This window comes from Empidonax traillii, unplaced genomic scaffold, assembly GCF_003031625.1.
Source record: "Empidonax traillii isolate 1590-97213 ecotype Southwest subspecies unplaced genomic scaffold, ASM303162v1 scaffold323:size719838, whole genome shotgun sequence".
NCBI classification, from domain to species: Eukaryota; Metazoa; Chordata; class Aves; order Passeriformes; family Tyrannidae; genus Empidonax; species Empidonax traillii.
Window position 1 is genome coordinate 697,674 of NW_020955516.1, and position 15,517 is coordinate 713,190.

At 48.5% G+C, this 15,517-nt stretch overlaps 1 protein-coding gene across 5 annotated transcripts in view; it reads right to left on the reverse strand.

Annotated features, from left to right (window-relative positions):
* The window catches only part of SFMBT1 (Scm like with four mbt domains 1), an 86,191-nt gene extending 70,890 nt beyond the window's left edge, over positions 1-15,301 (reverse strand). For 2 of the 5 annotated variants that reach the window (XM_027891603.1, XM_027891604.1), the window contains exons 1-3: positions 15,023-15,121; positions 12,769-12,918; positions 10,357-10,450 (exon numbers count right to left, since the gene is read on the reverse strand). The gene's annotated coding sequence lies outside the window, so the exon portion shown is untranslated. Of the gene's footprint in view, positions 1-3,600; positions 3,686-10,356; positions 10,451-12,768; positions 12,919-15,022; positions 15,122-15,283 lie in introns of those variants that run through there. The other 3 variants (XM_027891601.1, XM_027891600.1, XM_027891602.1) reach the window with 3 other exon arrangements.
* Between the last annotated feature and the right edge of the window lie 216 nt (positions 15,302-15,517).

Below are 15,517 nucleotides of genomic sequence, written 5' to 3' on the forward strand. Positions count from 1 at the left end.
TATACAGATATCATGGCTGTAAAAATGATAAGATATTCATATAAAATTAAGATAAAAATTTACTCTAACTTTCAACTTTTGCTGAACTTGGAGAATGCAAACTCCTAAATCCCCTCTTCAGGATCTTGCACACTGGCACAATGTTTGCATACAAGACAACTTCAAAAAGCATTTGAATCAAAACAAACAAATCAACATCCTCCCCCTTATTTTATCCCCGGACTTTTCAAGAAAGAAAGTAATCTTGAGAGGGAAAAAAACCCAAACAACCTAAAAGTTTTAAACAACAACCACCTCAAGTTTAAACCTGTGACCTAAAACCTGATGGCCACTTCCCAAGAGCAGAAGGAAAGGAGAACAAAGTCAAGTCCACCACCAGCAGCCACACTGATGCTCAAAGCTACCAAAAGAAAGATGACACACAAAACCTGCTACTCATCAAGCAAGATGAGTCAGATGAACAAAAGAAAGATGATACAGCTCCAGAAAACATTTGTAACTTATGTAACTTACACTGTTTTAAGGCAATGACCAATCTACCAAACACAGAGATGCACACCTAAGAGGTCAAGAAACCAAATCAGAGCACTATTCTGGAGCATTAAGGCTGCCACGTTATTATAGGAACAATGGATGCAATGAGAGCCCTGCGTTTTTAGGCACGGGAAGCTCTCTCTCCAAAACGTTCCTTGCTAAACACCTCCCAGGTTTAAATTTCTCATGCACTTAAAGGACACTTCAGTGAATTTACCATGAGTCACTTCACTGTCAGCATGCTGGTGTAATTAAGTTGCCACGTGTCTCAAGTGCATCAGTTGTAGGACAATTACTTAAGTCAAGCCAGTGCAAAATGACTGTATTGATGTCTGCATCACTGCACGATGATCGTGCCGCGGCCAAACTTAGTAAGTAGAAGTACAGCAATGATGCTAAAGAGATTTCCAAATACAGTGGATTCAAAAAGCAAGCAAGACACAAAGATTAAGGTCTACAGCTGTCACTGGTCTGCCATGAAACAACAAAAAAACTCCTGTTAAGTATTACCAAAACATATTATGACAAATGGTTTTTTTGCAATACTCATTAACATCTTCCCCATGAGACAGAGAAAGGGTTCCCAGAATACAAAGATTACACCATGCAAACTCCATCAGTCATTAACATGTCAGCTTACACTTAATCCACCTTTTCCACACAGCAATTGCTTAGGAGGCTTGCCAGGTTTAAGAATCAGATAAGATAACTCAATACTGGCAAATTAATAGTAGAGAGGAAAAAAGGGCAAAGGAAAACCCATACAGATCAATAATCACAAAGATCTGCCACTGTTTCTCTGCTCTCTATCTTGCACTGCTGTCTCCTGTGGAGAACATGTGCATGTAACAGGATACTGAAGTCCTCAGTGTTACTGCTCAGCACAGACACACCAAACACTGGCAAAGCCATTCTCCCAACACTTCCACGCTACCTCTTAGCTCTGAGTCATAAAAAAAGGTAGTGGGTTCTATCAGTTTTATTTTGTTATCTGTCTTGTCGAGAAGAATCTTCCTGTTTTGACACTAACATGGGTTCTGTGAAGAACTAGATTTCATTCTTGTCCTTCAATCACAGCAACAATTCACAAACCAAATGCAAAAGAGGAAGTGGCTGAATTGAAGGCAGGAAGCCCACTAAGTCTTGTCCCTAGAGATGATCTTTTAGATAGATAGATGCTTTTTTTGCTCTTTTTTTCTTAATTGTAAAATCCATGTCAGTAGCACCTCCCACACAGGAAACCTACGTTTTCAGTTAATTGATCTATTTTCATCTTGACATTGATTTACTTTGCCCCAACAGTTGGCTATTTTGAAACAGTAATCGCACACCGTAGCCACATCAGGAATCCATCCTGCAGGGTGCTGCAGACGCTACAAGTTTACAGCCTCTGCTCCTGTGGGAACCAGACTATTTGCCATTAACAACTTTTTCCTCTTGCAAATCAGATGCTTCTTACCAGTTCACACACATTGTAAACAACTAAGTTGCAACAAGGATGTTTTTAAAGTTACAAGGTGGATTATCTTTTTCTCCGGCATGAGTTTTGCACGGTGCACCTTATATTCTGCCTTAGGGAACTGTTCGCTATGGTAACCTCCTGGGCTACTGACAGCAGCCAGCTCCCATGAAGGAAGGAAGAAACAGCAAAGAAACAGCAAGGTAGGCCTTTTCTTTTGCTGTAAAAACCTCTCCCACCAGAATTCTGGAGTCAAAGTGGGTAAAACTGTCAGACGTGAAGGTTACCATGTAAAATCATTTTATAATGGCAACAAGTTTCTCCAAAGTAGATATAATTGTTCCGCTAAAGCACACATGTGACTGTGAAACAGGCATCACTGGCCTATTTCTGAATAAATAAGGGCCTTGTGGAACTGCAACAGCGAACGTAGTTAAAAATTCACAATGAACTGCCTGCGTTGTTTTTCTCCTCCTTTCATTATTTCCATTGTGGAGGGGGGCGGATGGGGGGGGGCCTGGTAGCAAGTTTGCAAAAAGCCACAGACGGAAAACTTGCAGAGTCCTTCCGATGCGGGCATTCCGCCCTCCCGCTTCCACCCGGCGCTGCCCGGGTAGGAGCCCTCCCGCCGCCGCCGCTGCCCCGGCGCCGCTCCCTCCCCAGCCCTAAGTTGGCGTCCCGGGGCATCCCCGGCGGTGTCACCGGCGGGCGGATTTAAGACTTCAGGTGCAGGGGCGGCGGGCAGCGCAGCCCGACTCCCCGAGAGACAAAGGCTGTCCCCGGCTCGGCGGGCGCGGAGCCGCCGAGGTGCGGAGCGGCAGCGGCGGGCGCGGCGCGCACACAATGCCCGGCCCCGCGGCAGCGCAGGCCCCGCAGCGCGGGCGGCGGCGCTGCGGGAGAGCCGCCGGCGCGGCCGCGGAGGCGGCGCCCGCCCCTCTCTCTCCCCCCACACGCACCCACCCACCCAGAACGGGAGGCGAGAGCCGCTCGCTGACGGGCCACTTGACGGGGAGCGACGCCGGGCGCTGCCCCGGGCGGGACGCGCGCCGCGCCGAGCGGAGCGCGGCCGCGCCCGCGGGGGTGCGGAGCGGCGCGGGGTTTAAAGGTCCCCTTCCACCGCCATTTTGAGGGGGAGGGGGGCGAGCGGGAGGCGCTCGGTGGGCTCGGCCCCCCGCGGGCGCGGGCAGGGACCGGCCGCGCCGGGGCGGCGGCGCGGCGCTCACAAAGTTCCCGCGGGGGCCGGGCGCGTCCCCGGGCGGGCGCGGTGCCGGCCGGGAGGGCAACTTCGGCTGAGCGCGCCGCGGGACGCCGCGGGCCCCCGGCGGGAGCGCGCAGAGTTGCGCCCGGCCAGCTCCGCGCATCGCTCCTCGGCGCGTCCCCCCGCGCTGCCGCCGCCGCCGCCGCCTCCCCGCCGCGCTCCGCCTGCCTCTTTCCCCCCCCTCCTCCTCCTCCTCCTCCTTCTGCCGCCTCGCCGCCTTTTTCCCGCATCCAAACTTCGGGAGCCCGGAAAAACCCTCCGGCCCCCGCGCCCCGCCGGCAAAACGCCCCCAACAGCTGCGCCCGGGGCCGCTCCGCCCGAGCGCGGGCGCCGCCGCCGCCCGCCTCACCTGCGGGGAGTTTTTCCAGCCCTGCGCCGCTGCCGGGGCTCGGGCTCCCCGGCGCTCCGCTCACTGCCTCATTCCAATATGGCACGGCCCGCCAGAGCGCATGCGCCCGCCGCCCGCCCGCCTGCCTCCCCCCTCCCGCCCCTCCGCCCTCCCCTCCCCTCACGGCTTTTCGGGCGCTCCGGCTCCCTCCTGCCGCGGGCGCGCCGAGCCCGCCGCCGCTGCCGCCCGCCCGGCCCCGCGGGGCCCGGCCCCGGTCCCGCCCCTGCCGCGCCACCCCGGGCTGCTGCCCCTGGACACCTGCTCCCGCCGCGCCGGGGGCAGCGCGGGCTCGCCCCGCCGGTAACGGGACGCGCCGACGCCGCGACTCCTCCGGGGCGGCCCCGCCCTGCCCAGCCCGGTCGCCGCGGGAAGGGGTACAGGCAGGCGGGCGGGCGGGCGGTCTGTGCCTGCCGCGGGATGCACGGTCCCGGCTCCATCCCCCCGCGCCCTGGCGAGGGTTCAGCCCCGTTCCCCTCGGAGATCACCCGCCCCGTCCGTCGGGGCGCGGGGACCGGCGGTGCCCCCCCTCCCGCGGGGCCGCACAGCCGGCGGGCCGCGCCAGCGCCGCAGTTGGCGGGGAGCGGGCGGGCGGGCGGCACCGGCCGTGCCGTCCCCCCCGCCCAGGGCGGGGACCGGCGCCCCGCGCACTCGCCGCCGCAGCCCGCGGCGCAGCGAAGTGAAAGAAAAAGGAAGCGGGTTGTGCAACACCGCGCTGCTCCCGCCCGTGTGGCTGGGACGGAGGGGCTGAAAGGCAGCGCCCCCCGCCCCGATCCGCGCAGATGGGTCTGCACCGAGGCGGCGGCCGGCAGCGAGCCCGCCGGGCGGCCGTGGCGAGCGGCGGCGGGGGACAGCGAGAGCTGAGCGCGAAAAGCCACTGCGCTCCCCGGGAGCGCATCCGCCCGCCCGCCCGCGGCGGCCCGAGCGCTGCAGCCGCGCTCCGGTCCGCTCGCCGCTCGCAGGGACGCGCTCCGGGGCCGCGGGCGCTCGGCCGGCTCGCCCAGCCGCGCTGGCACCGGGGCTGATCGGTGCCGAGGTGCCCTCGCGTTGTGGTGGACACCAGTTGCTAGCGACCTGAAATAAGTGCCCCGAGGGAAAGAGCGGGCGGATGGAGCGAGCTGTAATGGTTCGTCTCTCTGGAGCAGAGAAGTACCAAGAAACCAGACAGAGCGGCAGTGCCGGAACAGAGGGCAGGAAGAACAAATGGAACCATGAACTTGCTCGTTACACATCCAGCGGGCAGATCGCACACTCCGCTCTGCGCGCGGCGGAGACGCGCCGGCCTCCGGTTACTCCCGAGCGATGCGCTGCGATGCCCGGCACGATGCACCCGGCCACGCACCCTCTCCCGCAGCGGAGATGTCGCTCTCCACGCGGATGAGAAACCTCCGTTTCCCATTAGCCTAAAGTAAAAAAGCGGCGGCGTTTTCCGTCGCGCTCGGGAGGAAGCACAGCCCGCCCGGGACAGCGGGACCCGCGCCCGGCAGGAGATGCCCCGAGGCTCGGGGCTGCCGCGGTGTGCCCAGAAAAGGCCCGCGGGGCTGGAGCGCTTTTGCCCCGCGGTTCCGTTTCCCGGTGTGGCGGCCCGCCCGCTCCCGTTCCCGCTCCCGCCGAGGGGCGGGCGAGGCCCGGGCCATCCGCTAGAGGGGGGTCTCGCCAAGCCGATCCGCCCGGCCCCGCCGAGCGCCGCCGCTCCCGGCCCGGCACGCCGCAATTAACTATTCAAATTAAACTGCTACCGCACCGCCTAATTGAGTCCCGGCAGACACCGGCTGGATAACCGGGTGTAGCTCGCGGCAGCCCCGGGCCAGCCCAGCCACACAGCCTGTGTCCCCGAGTCCCCCAGAACAGCTCCGTGCCCACCGCGAGGCACGGCAGCCACCCCCCTCCCAAAGCACAGCCTCTGAGAAACTGAGGGCTTGTTCTGCATCAGCCCCAAACTAGCGTGCAACAGGAAGAAAACCGCAAAAGTCAAGTATCACGAAGTTCTCAGTCCGGCAAGCGCAAGAAACTCTCGGGAGGAAACAAAACAATATAGAGAAAGAAACGTGATCCACACCAATCAGATTCCTAAGGCACCTTAAAGGTCCGTTTTGCCATTGCACGCTCACTTCTGTGTCCCATTAATCGTCACTCACAGAAGAGCAGCCGTTTACAGAACCTTCGCCTGCCCAGCTCCACGAGACGTTCACTTTGTGTCATCTCTGGTGATTTGGAGGTTAAAAGGCACGGAAAGCAAGCTGACTCTTTCTGGACCTCCTAGCATGTTAACAAACCTCCTGAAACACGGGGCTAACCACTGCAAATACACATTTAATCACACGGGGATTAAGCCTCTTTATATCCCCTTGGCAATACACAAGATACCCAACACCATTTTATTATCCAGTTTGGAGGATGAACTGGATAACTGAGCTGCCTTTCAGGTACTGCCTTCAGACAGCCAAGGTGCCTTGCTGCTATCTTTAAGGCTTTTCTAGCATCTACTTTTCTGAATCTAGAAACTTTCTAATTTCCATTGTAAATGTACTCACTACCAATTCATAGCCATTTGTTCTTTACCATTTTTGACCTTCAAATTAAATAATTTTGCCTCTGTGATATTTACCTAAAATGTACTAGCAATTATAAATAGCAATTATAAATAGCAATTAGATCATCCTTTCTCGGTCTTTCTGCTTTGTTTTTAATCTTCTCTCCAAATAGGTTTTCCACTTTTCCAGTGTCCTCTATACCTTCTACCTTGTGTGCACTGTTCTAAACAAGGTCTTAACAACTGCCTTGTACCATGATATTAATACCTCGCCGTCTACTGAAAATACTTCACTCGATGCATCCCAGAATACATTAGCATTTTTAAGACTACATTACAGTGGCACCATAGTTATCCCACAACCAATAAGGCACCTGGATTCCTCCTCTTGTAATCTCACATTTGATGAACTCTGAGCTTACTCACAGTTATTCTAATTAATCTTTAAGTGCATGGCTTCTTGCTGTTATATTCCAACCCATTTCTGGTACTCCAGGCAATAGATCATCTTCATCAACCGTGCTAGAGCAGTTCAAGATACTATGCCTTAAAAAAAAAAAAAAGTGCACCTCTTGTCCTATTTTAAGGTTGTTTATCATTCAGCCTGCTCAAAGGTTTCCCCTTTTCCAGCAGCTCACTCTCTGTGCAACCTGTCCACACCTTTGGCCCCAGGAAGAAAGGTGGCAAATGCTGTTCCTGTAAAGCAGCCTGTCCTGCTCTGCTCCTGAGCTTCTGTGGAACTTCCCAGCTCTGAGCTTCCCACAGAATTCTCAATCTGTCCCATTTCTTCAACCAAAGCTACCACTGGCCACACACTAATCTCCAAGAACCACGATGGCTCACCTGTTTCTCTACAACCTCCCTACCGTATTTTAGAACTAGTTTTAGTTTTGATGCATGGTAGGCCATTTCTTCTACAAAATTAAACTGGAATGCTTCATGCAAAATAAGCCACATGTTTTTTATGACCATCAGTCTCCTAATAATTAAAATTTTTTTTCCTTGTTTACATTAAGTGATTAAAGACGGATTCTAAATTTTCCCTAAATCTTCAGTACTTGAACCAGTAAGTCACATATATTGTTAGCATCACACTGCCTTTTCCTTCTGTGGTTCCCTCATATTAAGAAAAACCTTTTTTGAAGCTTAAATGTTTAAGCTGTGTGAACAATGTTAGATAATCAATACCCAGATTTAAGGGCCAGACAGTTTCCCCCAATCAGGGGGTTCTTCTCCTTTCAGCAAAACATTCAGCCTAGCTTTGTTTTGCTAAATTAATTAGACCACACTCTTATAGACTGCAAGTGCCAAGAAGTCCCTCTGACTCCACTGAACATTTTTGTGCACAGACAGCAGGTTCAAGCCCTACATTCCTGCGCTGAGAACAGGACTGGTGTGGGTTTGCAGTTCTGTGCCTGTACTGAACTGTAACTCACGGAGCAGAGCATTCCCCTTTAGTGGGCATCATTCATTTACAGAAATATTGCAAGTGTCTGCAGGAGCAAAACATAAAGGTGACTGCTTTGAGTTACAGATATATTAATTCAAATTAGTTACAAGTTGGTTAAAATGTTTTGTCCCTACTTCTAGAGTAGAAGATTTGCTGGAGTAAAGGTTGTGAGACTAGAGCTAACCCAGACATATGAGTGCCATATACTGGTCTTACTGGAATTACTATTTGTGCCTCACATAGGAAATTCAAGACTGCTTCTGAAATCCTTGGGCTCCTTGTCTGCAACCCAACCCCTTAATGGGGCAAAGTGTGTATTTGTGAAGGAAACAGGGACATTACAAGAGCTGCAGGGCAGAGCAGCACGGCCCAGGATGCCCAAAGGGGAGCTGAGACCAAGCCAAATTAGTCTGACTCTCCACAGGGAGCTCAGCACAGTGGTTTAACTCATGAAGTTTGCCATAACTATAGGGACTTTCTCAGCAAATCCTGTTGATGTTTAGCTGTTATAGCTTAGAATTGCATGTCTTCTTCCAAAATATACAGTATTTTATTCCAATGTTAAAAAACATTTGCCAAAGACTTTTTAACCTTCAGTGCTTTCCACTGTTCCCATGGGCAACAACTCGTACTTCTGGGATAATAACCAGAGACATCCACTGAAGTATTTGCAGTTGCCATTCCTGTGGCCAGTGAATCGGACTAACTCTAACCCAGAAAATAACCTCCTGTGGGTGATTGAGTGACATCCCTGGACTTCTGCTTTGCTCTTCCTGTTTTCAGATTATGGTCAGCCTGAAAATTATGTCAGTTTTAAACCCGACAGCTCCGTGAAAGACAATCTGTTAATCCTCAAAGGAACCATGATACAAACACAAGGGAAGAGCCACTCGAACTCTTCCCTTTGCTGTTGCAGAAGTGTGCTGGTGGCACACAAGGGAAGTGCAATTCAGACCATCCCTCTCCTTCAGTGGCCTTGTTCAAAACAAATCAGAGCCAATAATTTCAGAATAAAAAATGAAGCAGAGGGAAAGAAAGTATGGGCACAAAACAGGGGAAAATTGAGTATATAAATACTCCATAAAGAAGATACTATGAGAACTAGAATATTCATCTGCAGAGAAAAGCAAAGCTCCTGTGATTATATAATACTAACTTTGCTCTTTTATGGTTCTCCTCTTAAAATTTCCATCTACTTTCCAGCTTCCCATACAAGTCAACTCAACAACTGTACACAAGTCTTTGCAAGAAGAGATACAGGGAATGTTTGGGGTTTTTTTAAAGAGCTATAGAGGGAAAAGAGAGGCAGACAACATGCTTTTTAGTGATAAGGTTTAGATTCCACCATGAGATTGTGCAAAACCACTATTAAAATCTACCTAAGAACAAAACCTCAATTAATTTGTTTCAATTTACAGGCAAAGTGATTTCTCCCCTCCCCCCCCCCATTAGAAATGTTTATGTAGTTTTGGAAAATCCCGATCAGCCCAAGCACAGTAAGACCATATTAGGAAGACTGATTATAAACAGCAGTAAAGCAGCCCATCTTGTTTCATTATGCAAGCCAAATGAAACACAGAAATTAAACCAAGAGCGGGAAAACAACTAAGACTTAAAACTGTGTTGGGAATACTCCAAAGACTCATTAACAGATGAAAAAGTATGATTATCTTATTAGTAGTACTACCACCCATACAGAAGCTCTGATCAAAACAATAATTAAACCACCAATAACAATCTCCCTGCATCATTAAATACTTTTGTACAAATAAATTAACTCTGCCAGCCAGAAACATCAAATGGAGATAATTTACCTCAACCAGCTAATAGGCCCAAATACTCAGAAAGCCTCTTGCATTCTTACCTGGGAGCGTGCTATCATTCCTCTTCCAAAAAAAGCTTTAAATAAATGGTTTTGACAGCATTTCTATAAATTTCTGTATTTACACCACCGCTGATAAATCAATGAACCATGTGGCTCGAGATAACAACCTGTCCCCTTGCCAATGGTGAAAACTGATTCTCTTCCAACCAGCACGTGCAGCTGGGCAGGACTATTTATTTCTGAGCAAAGTAAATGGACACTCAAGTACAATTGTTGATATGCAGAATCTGGCAACAAATCAATACTGACTTTAAATATCCAGTTTATGCCATTACTTCTAAATACCCATGAATCTTGTTAAAATCCCATAGCATGATGTCCTGAAGTGGCACAGCCTGCTTAATTTCTTTTGGTTTGTGGGTTTATCGAATTTGAGGCTTTAAGAATCCTGTTATTGGTGAGTGTCAGTTTCTAGCTTTTCTCTTTTATTGGCTTCCTTTGAAATATCTCCTGAGCTCTTATATCTTCACTTCAATTCCATTTTTTTCCCTGTGTCTGAGAAAGGTGCAGAAGTTGGCATGTGTGTATTACTGCCTTGACTTTACAGAGGCAACCACTAGCAATATTATTTGGGGTTTCAGGGGCAGATATACTGAGCCTTTATTTATGCTTCTTTAAGCAATCAAAGCAAGTGTAAATATCTTAGACATTTTGCCAGATCATTCAAAACTGCATTCTTGAGCTACATACACAGCAGTGCTCAGTTATATATCATTTTGTGGTATAACGATCAAAAATTTAAGATTTAGGATTAAGAAGATTGCCTAGATCCCTGTGGTCAGAATCAAAATTCATACACAGAAATACAATGCAGACGCCAGGAGCTGAAATTACTATAAAGTAAAAACTAACCTTCCCAGATGCACTGCCAAGAATGGGTCAGGGTTGAGACACATCAGCAAACAGCACTTGTAGGGAACTTCAGTCACTGCAGCCCATGCTGGACCTGGTTAAGGGAAAGTAGAGTATCACAGTCTCAGAGGTGTGTTATTCTGGAAGCTTTTACCAGCAGAAAGCTCAAAAGAGCATAAAATCACTGTTTTGAAATATATTAGAACCAAGGAGCCTTGTATTACCATGATAGCTTAATCTGCATTCTTAGGAGCAGCCCACAGGACAAGTTCAGCCTGCTCATGGAAGTGAGGAGACAGGAAAACCCTTTGGAAGAAATGCAGAACTTTGTTTTCTGGTGTGCTAGACTCTACAGCATCTTCGACTAGCTACTGGTTTAGCCTTGATTTGTGAATATATTAAGCAGCTGAACAGGTTTACATGTTTATTCATTTTCTCCCTTAATTTAGGAGGAAGTCGTACGACAAATCTGACTGTACTGCCTCAGGAAAATACAGGCTGTGTCCATGATAGATGGAGTGATCAGCACAGCCACGACTACCTGTGTTGTACCTGGATTCTTTAGGAAATGCCACCTAATTTTTGGGACATTTGTAATGTGCATAACACAGTGAGAATCAGACCCTTTGCTTGCTGGTGTAACACAATTATTGCTGCACTGTCAGAGAGCAGGCCAGTCCTTTGAAGTGTCACTGAACACTTAACTATTTTGGGGCTTATTTTGTCTTCTTGTGTGTCATTTGTTAAAAACTCTCTCTGAGGAGAAGTTAGGAAGCCAGGAGGACCAGTCTGATCCATTCTAACAAACCCAATATTCCTAAATCATGCTCTTTAGTTTCCCAAATTAACTTACCTCACAGTCTCCCCTTTGTGCCTAGAAAGATTTATTGTCTTTATTCAACCTGAAAATCTGCTGGCATTAGATATATTAGGATACCCACAGGTGGTTCTTTTGTCATCCTATCACTGCAGTGGGAAGATAGCAAAATAAATCAATAAAAAAAACGTCTTGGCTGATGCTTGGGGAAACCAATCTGTGGTTGAATATATAGCTCAGCACCAGATTGCCCCATGCACAGGCAGCACTGGGGAGCGAGGCTTCCACCCACTGGAGATCTCAAATAAGGATTCTGGGGTTTATTTCACATTTTCCCACCACTCACGTTTCTATCTAATTCTTTGTCCTTTTTAAAATAATAGCTGCTTTTTTTTTTTTTTTTCCCCAGCCAAACACTAGATTGAGGGTTGTTTTTCCACAAGGTCACGTTTTCTTTCTTTGACTTGAACACTTTTGTAGCAGGAGCCTGATATAAAGCTGGTTCTCAGTTGCCACTATCCGATGCTTGTTTTCAAAGACTATATGCAAATCATGCCAGTGCTGCCTTCTGCACTTCCTCCATTTTATTTCCTATTGAGACTGAATGTGAAAAGCTGCAGCCTATTTAGAACACTGTGGTTGTTGCAGAAAAAAAAAAAAAAAAAAAAAAAAAAAAAAAAAAAAAAAAAAAAAAAAAAAAAAAAAAAAAAAAAAAAAAAAAAAAAGGAAAACAAAGCTATTTCCAAAAGTGGAATTTCTTAGAATCAGTCTATTTTCTTCTTCTTATAATAGGAATGAGTATGAGTATTCTGAGTCTTTAGTTAAAATCCCAGGTCTGAGAAGATGTGAGGAGAAGCAGAGTGGGTATGGAAAGAAAAACAGTTGATTAGTAAATCCATTTATGCTTTGCTAAGGAAGCAGCGTCAAGACTGCATGAGTGAAGTGAAACATAAGAGGAACAAGTAGCAATTTACCCTATAGCTGCATTCTCCAAGTATTTTTCCCTAGGGACACAGTGGACATTAGCAGGCACAGGCGAACAGCCTCTAGCTGAACTTGTACCCTCAGAACCACACAGCTCCAGGGCACACAGGGCAAGGGGGTGCTGGCCCTGCCTGGTCCAGGGGGAGGCATCCCCACGCTGTCCAGAACCATGCCACGTGCCTTACTGCGTGTTCTGGAGTACAGGCTAATGCCAGAGGAACGGGACTCGGAACCTGAGCTAACCTGAGGGGGAATGCAGCAGTGTCTGTCAGGATCTGGCTCTCTGTGCTCTCAGAACAGTGCTTTGTCCTACTTTTGCCATGGATTTCAGACTTGAGGCCACGGACAACTGAAAACTCATAAAGCCATTACTGAAACCATTTAATAATTGAAGCCACTGACGGACCTCTAATGGGAAGCACAGCTTTGGTTTTCTGGTGTCCTATTAAGGGAAGACAGGCACTGTGTGTGTTGCAGATCTGATTGATAAATTCCTATTTTTTGTCTTGAATACAGTGTGCAAATGCAGATCCAAAAAGTGAAATACATAAGGAACAAACAGCGGCTGTTTCCTACAGGCTGCCATGCCTACTATACAGAATATTTTTTACCTTGTCAATCAAATAACGGAGCTCTTCAGTGGAGGTAGTCAAACAATAGAAACAGGCCTCCTGTTTTCCAGAGCTCTTAGGTTTAAATTCCCCTTATTGCTGAGCCAGGTGTTCCACATTTCTGTTGCAGAAGCGAAGCTCTGTGTCTCTCTGTCAAGGAAAGCATTTGTTACTTGTTTCAAAAAAAAAAAAAAAAAAAACAAAAAAAACCTGGAGTGAATAAACATTTAGCTAAATAGCTAAAACATGCATAAGGTGCCCTACGCAATTTCAGCACTATCAGCTGCAGCACAAGATGCTCGTGCAGCAAGAACAGTCATGCCAGATGTTAGGTACGAACCCACTTGTTTCCACTGCATTTCCGCCGTGGAAGGGCTGTTTTATCTCGCTGGCAATCACACAGAGACCTCGCTGAGGCATAAAAAGCCTCCCCATGCATATCTGAGACCCCTCCAGCACTAGAGCCTTTGTGCTTTGCTCGCATCCAACCTGAATGGTCAGGAAGCCTTAGAGTGGGAACAGGAGCCGAGGCTCGGTCAGCTTATTTGTGACAAACAGAGCCAACGCAATTATGCAACTACTATTGTGAAGCAAGAAAAATATATTTGTTTTTAACATTCACTGTTTGCTGCAGCAAGAAAGAGCGTGGGGGTTGATTACCAAAATTACTCAGTTAAGGCTTTGATTTGCTCTTTTATTTCTCTTGTACAGTCCAATTTCTGGTGGTTTTTTTTTTTTTAGTTTTTTTGTTCAAAAACTGGACAGCAGAGGGTGCCAAACCCCCAAGAGGGTGCGCACCCACGAGCTCTCCCGCATCACCTCAATTCCCCGCTGAAAGCTCTGCTCCAGCGCGAGTGGTCCGGCCGCAGCGAGACCCTTGAGAGCCGCGGGTACCCTCTCGCTGAGAGCTGTACTGAAGTGTATTATCGCCTTTGGTTGTGTCAGCACTTCCATTACAGTTTATAACCTCTTTCTTTGTGGATCAATCCAGGCTATTGCGAGCCAAGTTATTTTCTCTCTGATGTGCAATTGGCACTCAGTGCTATCTCAGGAATCTGAAGCCATGTTTTGTTATCAGGATGTTGCAGAGATGACTCACTAAATTAAAAGCAAGCACTTGATCGTACAGAGTACAACATAAACCCTCCCCCACCTTTAACATGTGCTACAAATATGACACAGCCATTGATGAACTAAATCTGTTTAACTTGACATTGCTTGTACACAGCCTTTTACTTTGGACAAGGAAACATGAGATTAAAACATCAGCAGCTCTGAAATCCCATTCTCATCCTACAGCGAACTATGAAATGAAATGGTATTATATTAGCAGGCATTTCTTCCTGTTCTAATAAAAAGATACACATTCTACATTTTCTGCAAACACTACTCATGGGAATGAGATGGAAATTGGTCCTTGAGTAGTAACTAGTTATAATAGCTTCTAAACGAGCCTAAAAATTATTCTGATTGGTTTTAGGAGCCAAATCCTGAAGCCTCTACTGTATTAAGATTCTTGTTCTTTGCTGGAGTCAAAAACTGCCGCACTGGTCCAAATAACATTTCTGTTTCTTGCCAGTCCTGTCCTGAGGATGGGCACTGTCAGATGGCCAATTCTACTGTTCACATACCTGATACACATAATCACTGTCCCATTATTTCTACACAGGAATGGGATCCATCATTCCTAACTCACAACTCTGCAGATAACAATTGATAATTTGTAAACAGTTATTCGCTTTGAATGAGTTATGTAGGCTCTGTTTACTTAATCCAGCTATTTGTCAGCTTTATCAGTCACTCATCAACAGAAGCAGAAAGCAGGGCACACATTACCCATTCATCATCTCTCCTGTCTCTGGAACACGCACAATATATATTGCACATGCCACAGCACCGGTGAAAGAGCTCACAATATAACACTGCCAGCGGATCTAAGTGCAATTGTTACTTTCTCAACGCCAAAAACTTGTCGGGGCGCTTCACAGAGGGGTAACGTTCACATTTGGCCCCGACACTTAGACCTAACAAATGAAGGTATTGTAAACACATGGGGGGGTGGGCAGGGGTCTCACTGGACTGGGAACACCAACACCCTGTGCAACAATGTGGGAGGATACTTTAAGAACCCGGGAAAGCGCGGAAGATGCCATCAGAGAGGCCCTGCTGTTCCTCGGGGTACAAGGAGGCGCAATATTTAAATGCACTTCACAAAGACTGGCACTACACAAAGCCCCTCAGCGGACTCAGTTACCCCCTTGGCACCGCTCCTCCTTGGCCCTGCTGAGGAGAAGGCTCTGGACAGGGACAGGTGCCGCTCCCAGCAGTTGCCCACGGACCATGGACGCACCTCCGGCCTCCAGGGCCAAGATGGCCCCTCCCGTCCCCTCACCTGCCAACTGTCCTGATGCCCCCCCCCCCACACGTTTTTCCTCGCAATGGGTTCACTGTGTGAACGGTCATCCCTCACCCCCTCTTCCCAACCTCAAACCTAACCCCAGGCATTGATTTTTACCTCTGAAACGTCCCCCCTTGCCCTCCCCACGTCCGCACTGCCGGCAGGGCCTGGCTGGGCTTTGCCCAGCCCAGGTGCTTTTGTCGCGGTTTCAATCGAACCCAAGTTATCGCGTGCCTTAACCAAAAAGTCTTAGTGGGAAACCAAGGGTAGAAAATCACCAGCTCTGCCCTTCTCCAGCAGTAAATAGTTCACTGCTAGGAAAAGGACACACACCACCAGCCTTATGCAAAC